General features: G+C 46.2%; 1 long non-coding RNA gene across 1 annotated transcript in view; it reads left to right on the top strand.

The window, feature by feature from the left end:
• LOC130294050 (uncharacterized) overlaps positions 1-8876 on the top strand; it is a 41967-nt gene extending 33091 nt beyond the window's left edge. Inside the window, exon 3 of the long non-coding RNA XR_008848370.1 lies at positions 8625-8876. This is a non-coding gene — a long non-coding RNA (uncharacterized LOC130294050). The remainder of the gene's footprint in view (positions 1-8624) is intronic.
• The last annotated feature ends 4359 nt before the right edge of the window (positions 8877-13235 follow it).

The raw sequence follows: 13235 nt of genomic DNA, 5'->3' as shown, positions 1-13235 counted from the left end.
CTTTATTTTTTAAATCTTGGCTTTTAATGTTCGTGTTTGGAGAATTAGCTTTGCTATTAGTGCAGATCTGCTCCGAACATGTTTGAAGTAGGAGATTCTGTTTAGTTAGCCTCTTTTTTGAACATTTGAACCCAGTATTCCTTGTATACCTTTAGTACCTTATTCTAGTCTGGTTTTGTTCCCAGTCTGTTCAGTGTGTCCTGGTTCATCCTTGTGTAGTCCATATTCCAATTGTCCTATTGCTTTAGTTTCATTATTTATTCAGGTTCGCTTTTCGGGTTCTAGGATCCACCTGTTGTTTTTATCAGAGTCAGTTTTGCAGATTAAGGTTTTTTATTACAATTATTTGCAGGGACATTTTGGATCAGTAGTGTCTGGTGTCAGGGTCAGTGTTCAAAGATAGATCTAGGGAAAGGTTTGAGGATAGCTGGCAATGGCCAGTTTTTTAAGTTTGTTCCTGTTCATCACACAATTGCTTCAACTCCTGAATCCTATCTTCATCATTTGTTTATGCCATACCCCACCATCAGAGCAGACATATCGCTTGTACAGCTGGTTCAGATGCACAGGGGCCCACTGTCCTTTCATACTAGTGAGCGCAGAGGCTGCACTTTACTACAGCACACAGACGGAGCCCCGAAGAACCTGGTGCTGAGCGGCAGCAGCAGTGAGGAGGAGGAGGAACAACAACAAAGGCAGAAGACGTCCTCAGAGTAAGACTATTAGTCATATCATAAAGGAAAACAACTAGGGTAGTGGAGGGGGGCTACCTGGCTGCCCAGCCTGGCATTATAGGATGTGCAGCACAGGGGCATACCTAGAGCATTTGGCACCTGGGGCGGACCCTTTGTTTGGCACAAAATGTAACTGTAATCGCTTATATGGAATACACATCCTGTGTGCACCATATAAGCGATTACAGTTACATTTTGGGACTCACAATTACATCTTTTCTGATCAGCGGTGTCCTCTTTCCTTTTCTTCTCCGTCCGGATAAGACCGCTATGTGGATCTCTTAACATCTGCAGGGAAAACATGTCAGACTCTGCATTTTTCCAATGCTCTCCCCTCCTCTACACAATCTTCCCATCTATAGACCCACAAACTGTAATAATGCCCTCCTTGGTGTCCTGCCCAGTAAAAGGGCATGTAGTTAGGTAGCCAGGTAAATAGGTAACTAGGTAGGTAGATCAGGAAGCCAGATATGTAGGTAGGTGACATGTTAGGTAGGTATGGGGCTAGCTAGGTAGTTAGGCAGCCATGTATGAAGGCCAGGTATGTACATAGTTAGGTAGCTGGGTATGTAGGTAAGTAGTTAGGCATCCAGGTATAAAGTTAGGTAGCCCCCCTTCCCTGTTGGTATAGGCAGCAGAGTTAACCCCTCCCCTTCCCTGTAGGTATAGGCAGCAGAGTTAACCACCCTCCCCCAAAGGTATAGGAAGCAGAGTTAGCCCCCCACCCTTCCCCATAGGTATAGGCAGCAGAGTTAAACCCCCTTCCCAATAGGTATAGGAACAGAGTTAACCCCCATTTCTCTTTAGGTATAGGCAGCAGAGTCCCCCCACCCCCCACCCTTTCCCCGTACGTATAGGCAAAATTACCCCCCCTCCTCCTTTCCCCATAGGTATAGGCAGAGTTCCCCCCTTTCCCCATTGGTATAGGCAGTTACCACCACCCCCCCATCTTCCCCATTGGTATAGGCAGAGTTACCCCCCCTTTCCTCCCCTTTCCCCATAGGTATAGGCAGGGTTACCGCCCCCCCCCCCCCCTCTTTCCCATAGGTATAAGCAGATACACCATCCCCTCTTTCCCATAGGTATATGCAGTGTTACCCCCCTCTTTCCCATAGGTATATGCAGTTACACCCCCCCTCTTTCCCATAGGTATATGCAGTTACCCCCCCCCTCTTTCCCATAGGTATATGCAGTTACATCCCCCCTCTTTCCTATAGGTATATGCAGAGTTACACCCCCCTCTTCCCCATAGGTAAATGCAGAGTTACACCTTCCCTCTTCCCCAAAGGTATATGCACTGTAAACCCCCCCCCCTCTTTCCCATGGGTATATGCAGCTACCCCCCCCCCCTCTTTCCCATAGATATATGCAGTTACCCTCCCCCTCTTTCCCATAGGTATATGCAGTTACATCCCCCCTCTTTCCCATAGGTATATGCAGAGTTACATCCCTCACTTCTCCATAGGCATATGCAGTGTTACACCCCCCTTCCCCATAGGTATATGCAGAGTAAATCCCCCTCTTCCCATAGGTATATGCAGAGTAACCCCCCCTTCCCCATAGGTATATGCAGAGTAACCCCCCTCACCCCTCTTTCCCATAGGTATATGTAGTTGCACCCCCCTCTTTCCCATAGATATATGCAGTTACATCACCCACTTTCCCATAGGTATATGCAGTTACCCCCCCCTCTTTCCCATAGGTATATGCAGTTACCCCCCTCCCCTCTTTCCCATAGGGATATGCAGTTACATCCCCCCCTCTTTCCCATAGGTATATGCAGTGTTACACCCCCCTTCTCCATAGGTATATGCAGAGTAACCCCCCCTCTTCCCCATAGGTATATGCAGAGTAACCCCCCCTCTTCCCCCTAGGTATATGCAGAGTAACCCCCCCTCTTCCCCATAGGTATATGCAGAGTAACACCCCCCCATCTTCCCCATAGATATATTCAGAGTAACCCCCCCTCCCCCTGTTCCCCATAGGTATATGCAGAGTAATGGAAGCCAAGGAAAGATGGAAAAATCTCCAAAAGGCATCAAATTACAGATTAGACATTCTTATAATATGTCAACAAAAGTTAGATTTTATTTCCATCATTTACACTTTCAAAATAACAGAAAACAAAAAAATGGTTGTCACGATTCGGCTTCCAGGTAGTGGATCCTCTGTGTCAGCGAGGGATTGGCGTGGACCGTGCTAGTGGACCGGTTCTAAGAGGCTACTGGTTTTCACCAGAGCCCGCCGCAAAGCGGGATGGTCTTGCTGCGGCAGTAGCAACCAGGTCGTATCCACTAGCAACGGCTCTACCTCGCTGACTGCTGAGAAGGCGTGGGACAGAAGGACTAGGCAGAGGCAAGGTCAGACGTAGCAGAAGGTCGGGGGCAGGCGGCAAGGTTCGTAGTCAGGATGGGTAGCAGAAGTTCAGGTACACAGGCTTTGGACACACTAAACGCTTTCACTGGCACAAGGCAACAAGATCCGGCCAGGGAGTGCATGGGAGGAGGTCAGATAAAGGCAGGGAGCAGGTGGAAGCCAATTAAGCTAATTGGGCCAGGCACCAATCATTGGTGCACTGGCCCTTTAAGTCTCAGAGAGCTGGCGCGCGCGCGCCCTAGAGAGCGGAGCCGCGCGCGCCAGCACATGACAGCAGGGGACCGGGACGGGTAAGTGACCTGGGATGCGATTCGCGAGCGGGCGCGTCCCGCTGTGCGAATCGCATCCCCAACGGCCAAGACAGTGCAGCGCTCCCGGTCAGCGGGACTGACCGGGGCGCTGCAGGGAGAAAGACGCCGTGAGCGCTCCGGGGAGGAGCGGGGACCCGGAGCGCTAGGCGTAACAGTACCCCCCCCCTTAGGTCTCCCCTTCTCTTTGTCCGGTAACTGCCTCCCCTGGGATGAGGACACCGGGAAAGAATGGAGGGTTTCCTCAACGGCAGGCAGTACAGCAGGAGTGGGAATGGGGAGGGAGGGCAGAGGGCGAGGCCTGGCACGGGGCAGTGTGACACCAGGACGGGGGCCATGGGGAGGCACAGAGGCTTGCCTGACGGGACTGGGAGGGGGGGAGAGGCACTTCCTGTGGCAGGCAGAGTCCCAGTTCCTGATCTCCCCGGTGGTCCAATCAATGGTGGGGGAATGAAGCCGGAGCCAAGGCAGACCGAGGAGGACCTCAGAGGTACAGTTGGGGAGAATGAAGAACTCAATCCTTTCGTGGTGGGGTCCGATAGACATCAGGAGGGGTTCTGTGCGGTAACGCACGGTGCAGTCCAATCTGGCTCCGTTGACCGCGGAAATATAGAGCGGTTTGACGAGACGGGTCACCGGGATGCTGAATTTATTAACAAAGGACTCCAGAATAAAATTTCCAGAGGCACCGGAGTCCAAGCAGGCCACGGCTGAGAGGGAGGAGTTGGCTGTAGAAGAAATCCGCACGGGCACCGTGAGACGTGGAGAAGAAGACTTAGAACCAAAAGATGCAACACCCACGTGAGCTGGGTGCGTGCGTGCGTTTCCCAGGCGTGGAGGACGGATAGGGCAATCCACCAAGAAATGCTCAGTACTGGCACAGTACAGACAGAGATTTTCTTCTCTACGGCGATTCCTCTCTTCCTGGGTCAGGCGAGACCGATCCACTTGCATGGCCTCCTCGGCGGGAGGCCCAGGCGAAGACTGCAAAGGATGCTGTGGGAGAGGTGCCCAGAGATCTAAGTCTTTTTCCTGGCGGTGCTCTTGGTGTCGCTCAGAAAAACGCATGTCAATGCGGGTAGCCAAATGGATGAGTTCTTGGAGGTTGGCAGGAATCTCTCGTGCGGCCAGCACATCCTTGATGCGACTGGATAGGCCTTTTTTAAAGGTCGCGCAGAGGGCCTCGTTATTCCATGATAACTCGGAGGCAAGAGTACGAAATTGGATGGCGTACTCGCCAACGGAAGAATTACCCTGGACCAGGTTCAGCAAGGCAGTCTCAGCAGAAGAGGCTCGGGCAGGTTCCTCGAAGACACTTCGGACTTCAGCGAAGAAGGACTGGACTGTGGCTGTGGCAGGATCATTGCGGTCCCAGAGCGGTGTGGCCCAAGACAAGGCCTTTCCTGAAAGAAGGCTTACTACGAACGCCACCTTAGACCGTTCTGTAGGAAACAAGTCCGACAACATCTCCATATGCAGGGAACACTGAGACAAAAATCCACGGCAGAGTTTAGAGTCCCCATCAAATTTGTCCGGCAGGGACAAGCGTAGGTTAGGAGCGGCCACTCGCTGCGGAGGAGGTGCAGGAGCTGGCGGAGGAGATGGTTGCTGCTGTAGCAGAGGCAGAAGTTGCTGTAACATGGCGGTCAACTGCGACAGCTGCTGTCCTTGTTGGGCAATCTGCTGCGATTGCTGAGCGACCACCGTGGGAAGATCAGCGAGACTTGGCAGCGGCACCTCAGCGGGATCCATGGCCGGATCTACTGTCACGATTCGGCTTCCAGGTAGTGGATCCTCTGTGTCAGCGAGGGATTGGCGTGGACCGTGCTAGTGGACCGGTTCTAAGAGGCTACTGGTTTTCACCAGAGCCCGCCGCAAAGCGGGATGGTCTTGCTGCGGCAGTAGCAACCAGGTCGTATCCACTAGCAACGGCTCTACCTCGCTGACTGCTGAGAAGGCGTGGGACAGAAGGACTAGGCAGAGGCAAGGTCAGACGTAGCAGAAGGTCGGGGGCAGGCGGCAAGGTTCGTAGTCAGGATGGGTAGCAGAAGTTCAGGTACACAGGCTTTGGACACACTAAACGCTTTCACTGGCACAAGGCAACAAGATCCGGCCAGGGAGTGCATGGGAGGAGGTCAGATAAAGGCAGGGAGCAGGTGGAAGCCAATTAAGCTAATTGGGCCAGGCACCAATCATTGGTGCACTGGCCCTTTAAGTCTCAGAGAGCTGGCGCGCGCGCGCCCTAGAGAGCGGAGCCGCGCGCGCCAGCACATGACAGCAGGGGACCGGGACGGGTAAGTGACCTGGGATGCGATTCGCGAGCGGGCGCGTCCCGCTGTGCGAATCGCATCCCCAACGGCCAAGACAGTGCAGCGCTCCCGGTCAGCGGGACTGACCGGGGCGCTGCAGGGAGAAAGACGCCGTGAGCGCTCCGGGGAGGAGCGGGGACCCGGAGCGCTAGGCGTAACAATGGTGTCTGCAAAAGTTTGGGCACCCTGCAGAGTTAACATCTTGTACTGCCCCTTTTGGCAAGTATCACAGCTTGTAAACGCTTTTTATAGCCATCCAAGAGTCTTTCAATTCTTGTTTGAGGTATCTTTGCCCATTCTTCCTTACAAAAGTCTTCCAGTTCTTTGAGATTTCTGGGCGGTCTGTCATGCACTGCTCTTTTAAGGTCTATCCATAGATTTTCAATTATGTTGAGGTCAGGAGATTGTGAAGGCCATGGCAAAACCTTCAGTTTACGCCTCTTGATGTAATCCTCCGTGGATTTCGAGGTGTGTTTAGGATCATTATCAATTTGAAGAAGCCCTCCTCTCTTTAACTTCAGCTTTTTCACAGATGGCATCAAGTTAGCATCCAAAATTTGCTGAAATTTTATTGAATCCATTTTTCCTTTTACACGTGAGATGTTCCCTGTGCCACTGGCTGCAATACATTCCCAAATCATGATTGATCCAACCCCATGCTTAACAGTTGGACAGAGGTTCTTTTGATTAAATTCTGTTCCCCTTCTTCTCCAAACGTACATTCTGGCCAAAAAGTAAAATTTTAACCTCATCGGTCCACAGAACTTGTTTCCAAAATGCATCAGGCTTGTCTTTATGTTCATTTGCAAAGTTCAAACACTGATTTTTGTGGTTAGGACGTAGAAGAGGTTTTCTTCTGATGACTCTTCCATGAAGACCATATTTGTACAAGTATCTCTTTATAGTGGAATAGTGTACCACAACTTCAGTGTCTGTCAGATCTTTCTGGAGGGATTGTGCAGTCAAGCATGGGATTTGAATTGTTTTTCTCACAATCCTGCAAGCTGTTCTGTCTATTTTTCTTGGTCTTCCAGATCTTGCTTTAACTTTCACTGTTCCTGATGACTGCCATTTCATAAATACATTCCGAACAGAGGATATTGACATCTGAAAACTTTTGCTATCTTCTTGTAGCCTTCTCCAGCTTTGTGAGCGTCAACTATTTTCAGTTTCAGATTTCTAGACAACTGCTTAGAAGAACCCATGGTGCTGATTGTTGGGGCAAAGCCAGATTAGTCTGGGCATTTAAAACCTTTAAGATTGACATCACCTGGTCTTCCCAGATGATGATTGAGAACAATCCATGACACTGGCAGGTCTCAGCTTTGCAAAGGGGGCAGTGCATGCTATAAATTCTGCAGGGTGCCCAAACTTTTGCAGACACCATTTTTTTGTTTTCTGTTATTTTGAAAGTGTAAATGATGGAAATAAAATCTAACTTTTGTTGACATATTATAAGAATGTCTAATCTGTAATTTGATGCCTTTTGGAGATTTTTCCATCTTTCCATGGATTCTTTATGCACATTAATACAAATTTTTACCTGGGGTGCCCAAACTTTTGATCCCCACTGTATAGCTAGTGTATGTATATTTGTGTAAATGGGTGTGTCTTGTGTATAGGTGTGTGTATCTTGTGTATAGGTGTGTGTGTGTATCTTGTGTATAGGTGTGTGTGTATCTTGTGTACAGGTGTGTGTATGTGTATATATATATATATATATATATATATATATATACATACATACACATGGATGTGTGTGTCTTTGAGACTTTGAGAAAGCATGTAATTGTTTTTTGAACATCCATGGTACTATAATTGCAAGGCTGGGTTCACACTTGTATCAAGCGCCTCCATCACTGGTTCCGTCAAAGATACAAGATAAAATGTGCTTTTTTATCACCCTGGTTGGTAAACAGTGTTTATAGTTTAGGGTGCATTCACACCACGTTTTGTTCATACGGATGCCGGTAGGGGAGCGCCCAGTTTGCCTCTCCCCCCGCCGGATCCGGCACCCGTATGTACAAAATGTGGTGTAAATGCACCCTTACAGTGCATCAGCCCCTCTTGTGGTAATGATAGTGGTCATGGTGTGGTGAAATTATTTATCCCTTGTATAATGGTGATGATGTCTCTGTATAGTAATTTTATTCTGTATCAGTATGGTAATATTATTCCGTCATTATATGGTGGTATTGGTAGTGGTCATAGTGTTGCAGTATTATCTGTCCCTTGTATAGTGGTGTAACTGTCTGACTGCATGTGCTGCTGCTGAATGTTGCATGAGGTGCTAGGCCTCTATTTTTTTTCTACCACCTGCCAGTGCCACCATATAGATATTTAAACAGCAAAAAGTGGAAAACTTAGAATTTCCACAGAACAGCTACCTACCTACCTTCCCCTACTTTTCCCCACAATTTTCTGGGCTTGCCTAGGGCCCAAAAGGAACTAACCACAGCTCTGAGAAGTGCTAATTCCCTCTCCGGCCTCCCCCTCCTCCCTGGTCTTCTCCAGACTGACTGCGTACAGCGCGCACTATGACCTGATGCTGTACACAGTCAGGTCACGGGACTGTCAGCGTAGGCTGTTGGAGTCCAGCAGAGAAGGCGCTCACTTCGGGACACCCCGACACCCCCAGGAGGTAAGTTTTATTTATTTATTCATTATTAGTCTGATCTGAGGTCTGATGGGACTGTCTGTCACTGTCTCGATATGGGGGGCCTGAATGAGCATATAGGGGGCCAGAATGAGCTGCAGCATATGGGGAGCCTTAAAGGGGTATTCTGGGCTTAACTAACTTTTAACTATCCTGCCTATTATGAAGAATTATGCTAGTTTTACATTTACTTGCTACAGCGCTCTGTCGTCTTTTTTTCCTAATTATATGGTCCCCCCAGGTCAAGCATTTCCATTCAGGTTCTGATGACGTTCGTCTCACAATCTTTTGCGGCTCGAGGAGGCAGGTGGTATGAGAAGGCTATTTCTTGTATTTATTCACAAGTCAGCCCCCTGATGACGTTTGCGGTCCATCTGTATGTCCTGACGTGCTGGCGTTCCCTGCATATGTGACATATGCTTTGACATGACGCGAAACTAGTGCTTGTCAGCGTTTCTTTCCACCTCCCATGTTGTCCAGCTATGCCTGAATAAAGAAGTTTTAATTGCAAGAGATTGCCTAGTGCCGCAAACTTCTTTTTGTATGTATTACATTGATATGTGTTTTCATATATTTGTTCTTACAATTGTCTTGTTACACAGTTCAGCCATTCGGTAAGGAAATCTGACACGAGGGTCACTCTGTTGTCGCCGGTAATCAGACCCGGAGCGAACATGCTCCAGGGACTGATTTTAACTGGGGTGCTGCATGCAAGATCACGGGGGTCCCCAGCGGTGGGATCCCCGCGATCAAGCATCTTATCCCCTATCCTTTGGATAGAGGATAAGATGTCTAAGCGCCAGAGTACCCCTTTAAGTTAAAATCTTATGTTTAACCAATATTGCAATATTAGCCATAAATGGTGCTTTTTTTTTACATACATTTGCCCCATGGAAGGAGCTGGAATAAAGGTATTGTTTTATAAGGAAATCCTGCAAAAGATTTTTGTCTTGACAACAGTGATTTAAATGTGTTAAAATGTGTTAAAGACATAAGCCATATACTAAAAATGTAAGCCCATAATGCCCACTGGTACGCATTTCATTTACCAAAGTTTCTAAGTCCTTTGCATCGCCAACACACTAATAACATAAGGATATCTAAGGTAAGCATGTTACAACATTAAAGGGGTATTCCAGGATTTTTATTTATATGACTATGCTACAGGGGATGTAAAGTTAGTGTAGTTCATAATATAGTGTCTGTTCCTGTGTATGACGGTTTTCTCACAATTCTTCTGTGATTTTAACCCCAATATTTATTTTTAACAGCATACAAAATGACTGTTGTCTCAGATTTTTCCCAGGTTGCAATGCGGCCGAGACCTGACTTCACTAGTCAGCTGATGACAGGGAGCCTGTCTGCTTCAATGGGTGGAGCGATCCCTTGGTGGGAGAGAGATCAATCTGCAACTAATACAACAGCTGTAGGTACCCTGATTGAAAACCACAGGTCTTTTGAATGGATGCAGCTCATTTATGTTTCAATCGGTGGGGTGGCTGATGTTTGGGAGGGAGGAAAATGGAATTATGGGATTTGTAGTAAAAAAAAAAAAAAAACTGAAACAGGAAATACCAGTTCACAAAAGCTAGCCACAGTGTTATGGTAATCTTACAACATAGCCATTTAGCCCCAAGACAAGTGCAGATCCTTCCTAAGCATGTCCATTACTGTCTTCCAGGTACGTATTAAAATCATCTTATGGGGGATAACCCCTTTAAAGGAGATTTGAGATTAAGTTTCCAATGTTTTCCTGTTGACAACAAGGACCTGTCAGCCAAAAGTGCCACATCTTTTGGTTCAATGAAACCCATAGAGCTATAAACAAAGAGCATGCGGTCAAATCTTATAGCACTTATATTACCCGAATCATAGGGTATTACTTATTGCACTATTTCCTGATCACTTTTTTTACATGTTTAGATGCTTTTTTTTTTTTTTTTTAATCTTCTATATTCTGGTATATCAAAGTATACAGAAAATACTAGACAACTTTACTTTTTTTTAAAGTGACAGGTCAAATCTTATTCCCTTAGACAGCAATGTAAATGTGGGGTCTGTGGCGATTATGTTTTCCTACAACATACTTATCATTCAAACCACTACTACACCCTCTATGCAGTTCCAATCATCCATTTATTCTCCACCTTGTACCAAGGAACACTACAGAACTGCAATATCTTTGGAGAAGGGTTAACAGCTGATACACTTACAAAACCGCACTAGAAATAAATTGTGGGCTGCAAAAGTGGGACACAAGTGCATTGTGGTTACTTACATAGCTGCATTGAGCAGTGAAATTTAAACACACCACAAAAAACACACTAAATGCACCCACAGCCCATGATACACATAGGGACAGTGACAAGTCATTTGAGTTTAGGCCCATAATCATCATCATCATCATCACATATCATTTTATCATGTGAGATAATTGAGGTTAAATGAAGAAATTTCTCTCATGAGGAAAATAATCAGTTATAGGACATTGACGGACTAATCCAACATGCCTGATCTTATATTATGTGGGGAGGGCAAAAACATTTTACTTTTAAAAAGGCAAATTTCCCTGGGATAAGGTCTGCACTTCAGAACATAGATTAGGAGGAGAGGTTGTCAAATTCTGATACAGATGATAAATGAGAGATCTTTAATTCAACACTGAATACTATACTGCTAAATGTATTCATATTGGGGAACAAGTATAAACGATCAAAATTAAATCCCGCATGACTGACAAATTATGTTAATAGGGCAATAACCAACAAGAAAATAGCATTTTAAATAAATTTCAGAGGGGTCAGCTTTAGCCTTTAGCTTACTAAAATCTGTAAAAATTTGATAAAAGCAGCAAAACTTTTTTTTAAAGTCTATAAATGCAAAAAAAAAAAAAAAACAACAAGGTCAGAGCATGTTGAACCCCTTAATTGGTTAACGACCAAGGACGTGTATACATGACCTTGTGTCATTAACGGGGTATGGTACAGGCTCCCGACTCGAGCCCGCCTCATACTGGCCAGCCCTCAGCTGATTCTTGTAGGTGAGGGCCGGTGTTGATAGCCGACATGCGGCTATCGACGTGTCTGGCTATTAACCCTTTAGATCGCAGCTGTCAAAGCTGAAAGCGGCATCTAAAGGTACATTTAACTACTCCTTGGTGGTCCAGTGGGGTGGATCGCCCCTCCGCAGCAAGATCGCGGGGGGCGATCCACTTCTGAGGTAGCCAGAGGGCTTACCTCTGTTCCTGTGTTGGCTGCTGCTCTGTGAATGATAAAGCCTGGCAGGGCCAGGCTTTATCAATCAAGTGCATAGCACACAGATCAATGTGGTTCTATGGAACCACATTGATCTGTCTGAGAAATCAAATGATTCCTCCTAAAAGTCCCCTAAGGGGACTAAAAGTATAAAAAAAAAGTTTAAAAAAGTTTAAAAACACACACATTAACCCCTTCCTTATTAAAAGTTTAAATCACCCCCCTTTTCCCAAATTCCATATAAAAAATATATAAACATAATAAAAATAAACATGTGGTATCGCCGCGTGCATTAATGTCTGAACTATAAAAGTATTAGGTTAATTAAACGGCACTATCAATTGTGTATTTTTGGTCACTTTGTTTACCCTAAAAAAATGTATAGAAATGTATCAAAAAATCCGATCAAAACAATCATGGTACCATTAAAAACTTATCATGGTGCAAAAAATGAGCCCTCATACCACCCCATATACGGAAAAAAAAAATTATAGAGGTCAAAAGAGGACAATTTTAAACATACTAATTTTGGTGCATGTAGTTATAATTTTTTTTAAGTTGTAAAATAAAGAAAACCTATATAAATTGGGTATCATTGTAACCGTATGGACCTAGAGAATAAATATATGGTGTCATTTTTACCGAAAAGTGCTCTGCATAGAATTGGAAGCCCCTAAGATTTGCAAAATGGTGTTTGTTTTCCAATTTTGCCCCACAAATATTTTTTTTATATCTACATACTGGTGTTATCTTTCACTTCAACTCTGCCTATGATGATATTAAGGAGACTGTGAGGAAATTTTACCTACAGAACAGGAACTGGCTGAGACTGCTAAATATGGCACTTACGATATCTCCAAGACCCAGAGGTCTGAAAAAGAAGCAAAGTGAAAGTATGGAGACCAATTAGGAAATGGGAAAGGTATATAGGGAAACAACACAAATAGAGAAACATAGCCTCACATCAATCATTTGTATTTTGATCTACTTGCTTCTCAGCATAATTTAAAAAACTAACAGGTTGTTTGTATACATTTTGATCAAAAAGTAAAAGCCCATTCGCCACATCAAAGCCACCTAGTCAGAGTGGGTCCCTAACCTAACACTGGCGTAGCCCCGGGTGGCGACCACTGCCTCCGATACACAGTGCCCACAGGGAGAACGACCCAGTGGCTTTGGGCCGCACCACCCCACAGACAAAGCATCACAGAAACAATGGCCGCCACAGAGAACCACATCAGTGTGAAAACTTACCATGTGCTTCCTACCAGAGAAGCAAGGAGCACTTGGTAGGTATTTACATTGGTGTGGTTGCACTGCGCCGGTCATTGTTACTGTGATGCTTTGTCTGGGGGTGGTGTGGCCCGGAGCCAGGGGCTTGGTCGGACAGCAGTGGGGCTGCCTGGTCACTGGGTCGCTCCCCCTGTGGGCATGGTGTTGCGGTGGTGGTGGCTGCCGCCCGACGCTGCGCCAATGTTGGGTTAGGGACCCCCTCTAAATAGGTGGCCTTGATGTGGCGAGTGGGCTTATACTTTTTGATCAAAATGTTTACTAACAACCTGTTAGTGTTTGAATTTATGCTGGGAAGCAAGTAGATC

This window comes from Hyla sarda, chromosome 10 (assembly GCF_029499605.1).
Source record: "Hyla sarda isolate aHylSar1 chromosome 10, aHylSar1.hap1, whole genome shotgun sequence".
Classification (NCBI taxonomy): Eukaryota; Metazoa; Chordata; class Amphibia; order Anura; family Hylidae; genus Hyla; species Hyla sarda.
This window is presented reverse-complemented; position numbering and strand designations above follow the sequence as displayed.